At 29.8% G+C, this 4,187-nt stretch overlaps 1 long non-coding RNA gene across 1 annotated transcript; it reads left to right on the top strand.

Moving 5' to 3' along the window:
• The first annotated feature begins 959 nt into the window (after positions 1–959).
• Positions 960–1,674, top strand: LOC131606988 (uncharacterized). Its single transcript, XR_009285148.1, has 2 exons — positions 960–1,342; positions 1,444–1,674. It is a non-coding gene; the product is annotated as an uncharacterized LOC131606988 (long non-coding RNA).
• The last annotated feature ends 2,513 nt before the right edge of the window (positions 1,675–4,187 follow it).

Genomic DNA, 4,187 nt, shown 5'->3' with positions numbered 1-4,187 from the left:
CTAATCACTTCGACACATAACCAAATAAACTTTCACACTTCCTCTCTTTCACAACCTTAAATCTTCAAGTTCCCTTGCTTAATTTATCATTGACTTATCCCGTCATCTAGAACTTGATTCTTCCAATAACTGATGAGGCTTAATATAGTTTTTTTAATATATATCATTATCAGGGATCATTGGACCAGAGATCATCATAGACTTCACTAAACATCGTTCGACCTTAGGTGTTATCATCATTGAATTTGACTTGACATCTTGATCTCACAAAGAACATGTTTATCTTAATAGAATATCTTGATCATTTCTCCTTCTTTACAAGTAAATACTTTGCATAATATCGTTTGGCATACAATGTTGTCATCATCAAACCCATCATGATCAACTAACAATGTAGACAGTTGTACCTACAAGCACATAGATCTACAATTATCTTATTTAATATCTAACCCACCATTGATATCTTTTAGTTTGGATCAGATCAATTGTGCAGTTAGGTTTTTCCCTTTGAAAACTCCAATCCTCTACATATTAAGGTTTAGTCATAACTCAGTACATATAGTCTAAAATTTAATGTCTTTCGAACTAATAAAAAATAAAGGGTTAAATGTGTTTGTGATCTTCCTAAATATCTCATATTCTAAGAATGGTCCTTCAAAACACTTTATTCAAAGAATGGTCCTTCTAAAAAATTTCATCCACACATTTGGTCCCTCCTGCTAAAACAGTCGCTAATTAGTCAACAGGTACTAAAACTATCACTAAGTTGCAAGAGGGACTAAAGGTGTGGGTGAAAATTTTAAAATGATTGTTCTTTAAAAGAAATATTTTGAGGGATTAAAATTAAAATATAAGATATTTAGGAGGACCACAAATATATTTATCTCAAAAATAAATATGTTGTCACTGCATTATTTTTAAAATTATCTTTCTTTCACCATTTATTTGTTTTATTTCTCTTTTAAGATCTTACCCCCTTTATTTTATCAATGGGTAAAATATATAATATGAAATTTAATAAAAATAATAAAAATTTTGATCATCAAGATTTTCATGCGAGATCTGTATTTAAGTTAAGTGATCAAATGAGTGAACTAAAGGGCACACATGACATATTGGTTGGAAAATTTTAATATTAATTTCTATTTTTTTAATTGTTTCTTACAACTCATTATTATTAAAAACATATTTAATTAAAGTTAACAAAATAAAATTGTTACTTATAAAGCAATAAAAAGTTATAAGCACTACATGCAAAGGAGAAAAAACATGGCTCAATTTCTCATGTTTGTTTATGCTTTGATCTTCTTTCTTTCTATATTTCTTGCTACAGCTAGTAAAAGTTTGTTACTTTTCACACTATTTTTAAATTTTATTCATTTTTTATACACAATAATATTTCATCATTTACTAATAATAACTTTTTTATATTTTAAAATGCAGCTCTCTACAAGTGTGAAAAGATAGAAGATTGCCCGGAGATGTTTATGCATCCAGTTAAAAAGTGCATTAATAATTATTGTGAGTACGAGATGGAGTAATAATTTAAGTTTAAAAATAATTATGTTATTCTTTTCAAAATAACTTCAAAGCATACAATTATATTTGTATGTCATAATATTTGTACTTTAATAACTTATTTCAAAATTTAATGTATGTTTCTCTTTCCTTTAAGTTCTTATGAAAATATCAAAAGAATGTATAATTATATTATACAGGTATTCCTGCGGTCAACAAGGATGCCACAAACAACGTCGTCATTGCATAATTAATAGTTACAACAAATCTGTATAATGCAATTCTTTTTAAACTTATTAACTAATAATAATATAATAAATTAAAATAATTAGAAAATTAATTAAACAATATAATAATATTATAAAAATTAATAAAAGTTATGAAAAACAATCATGTTACCAAATAAAAAACAATCATGTTGCAAAATTATATTTTCATATTATTAGAAGTCATACAATCTAATCAATAATTCATTTATCTGACCAATAATTCATGACTCAAATTGCATGATTAGATCGACGATCGGTCCGAGTTTTAAAGCATTATAAGTATAATAAGCTAATTTAATAAATAAATATGATATATAATTATATAAATTAATTTTTCTTCTACATTTATTATGTAATTAAAAACCATTGATAATAATAGCTAGACTTAAACTTTAATGTATAATTTATTGAATAATGTAAAAATATAGTACAAATTATGTATGTAACTGATACTTTTAATATATTTATAATAAATAAAATTTAAGAGAGAGTCTTTTATTTCTCACTATTTAATTTCTTTTAGTCAAATAACTTATTGGCTGAGATTTCATCCTCTTACATTCTGTATTTGATGTCTCTGCATAGCTAACAACTTTAGATAAAGTTTTATTTTTATAAAAATAATTATCTTGATGAATTTTTATTTTTAAAATCAGGGATAATAAATTATTAAGTACCTAAATTTATTTTGGTGTGGGTTAAAATGTTACATTTCATAAATATAAACTATATTATCTTAGAGAAATGCTCAACTCATATTATAGGGTGTGCCTGACATCTCTGAAAACCCGTAAATGCATTTCCTCTTTTTAAAGATGCTTGGACGCACCTAAAATCACACTAGTCCTCGTATTTTAGCCAACCATCTCATTTTTGTCAAAGTTTACAATAGAGATACATCTCCAAAATATATTTAGGGTATGTCTGAAGATGCAACTCCATAACACATCCTATATTCATTTATGATATTTTTATTCACTAAGTTGGTTTGTTTAACAACTCTGTGATGTTTTCGGAGATGCATATCCAAAAATGTCAAGCGGGAAATTGGATAAAACATTACCCTTGCATGTTCTTCTCCGTCAAGATCAAAGGGATCTTCACATTCAAAACCCTTAAAAAAATTCTTCCATGCTCAATCAACTTTTCAACACCAAAACATCATTATTGTATGTTATCACATCAAAAGGAGAAAAAAAGCTAGAATTTAAGGTAAAGTTCATTCATTTCATCCCTCATTTTTTTCATTAATGTATTTTTTTAGGTGAAAATAAGATCGTTGAGTTCAGAGATGCATATCTGGACTCAATTTCATACTTTCAATTGATCCGGAGATCCATCACTGGATATTCCTCATACTTTGAATTTTTAATCTGTTTTTCAGTTATTGTTGGTATTATATATGGTGCACCAAGATATGTTTCCCAAAGTTACTGTGAGGATGTAGGGGTGGAATGGTAGGATATATGGTGCACCAAGATATGTTTCTCGCGCACCCTCCATAAAATGGCAGGTTGGGTTAGAATTCTGGGTCCGCCTCCCACCAAAACCCGCCATGCTAAAACCCACCTCCTGCCAATGCTCGCCCCGCCAAAACCCGCCGCCCGCCAAAACCCCTCGCCTGCCAAAGTCCGTATCTCCTATTCATTCAGCCTATCCCGCCTTAAGTCCGCCCTTTTTTTAGTTAATTCTAGTCATTTCAATTCTTGATGGTTTAATTTATACATTTATTTGTGAATATATGCAACATTTTTTTAAGTAAAATTTGTAAAAAAAAATGCTTTATAAGAAATTGTTCTAAAAAATAAATGAAAATTTTGATTGAAAGGTAAGCAAAGTTAATTAATCTATTGGAAATTGAAAAAATAAATTAATAAAAAATAAACGGGCAAGCTCCCCGCCCGCCACCTTAGCGTTGTGGGCTTTTAGGTTGATTTTGACTTGTCGGGCATGCCTGCCCCGCTCTTTTTTTGGCAGGCTTAAGGCGGGGCAGGGGCGGGCATCCCATTTTGCCACCCTTCAGAGGATGGATGTTAAACCGGTCGAAGTGAAAAATTATGTTAAACCGGATGAAGTGAATTGTGAGGTTAAACTAGTTGATGTTTAACCGAGTGCTAGATCTGTTGTTATCGAGGTATATGTTTGTGAACAATTTTCAAATAAACAAGATTTTAATTTTTGTAAACATATGCCTAAATGGGTCCGCATGGAGGCCAGGAAATTTGGATTTGGCATTTTAATTGGAAGGTTGGACAATGGTTCTGATAGAAGACAAGCATTTGTAACAATGAGATACGAAAGAAGTGACACGTACGAACCAATGATTAGGAAGTTGAAACAGGATGACACTGGGTCGAGAAAATGTGAGTGTCTGTTTAAATTACGTGGATACCTTAAGGC

Source organism: Vicia villosa, linkage group LG5 (assembly GCF_029867415.1).
Source record: "Vicia villosa cultivar HV-30 ecotype Madison, WI linkage group LG5, Vvil1.0, whole genome shotgun sequence".
Classification (NCBI taxonomy): domain Eukaryota; kingdom Viridiplantae; phylum Streptophyta; class Magnoliopsida; order Fabales; family Fabaceae; genus Vicia; species Vicia villosa.
Note: the sequence above shows the minus strand (reverse complement) of the source record. Positions and strands in the feature narration are given on the sequence as shown.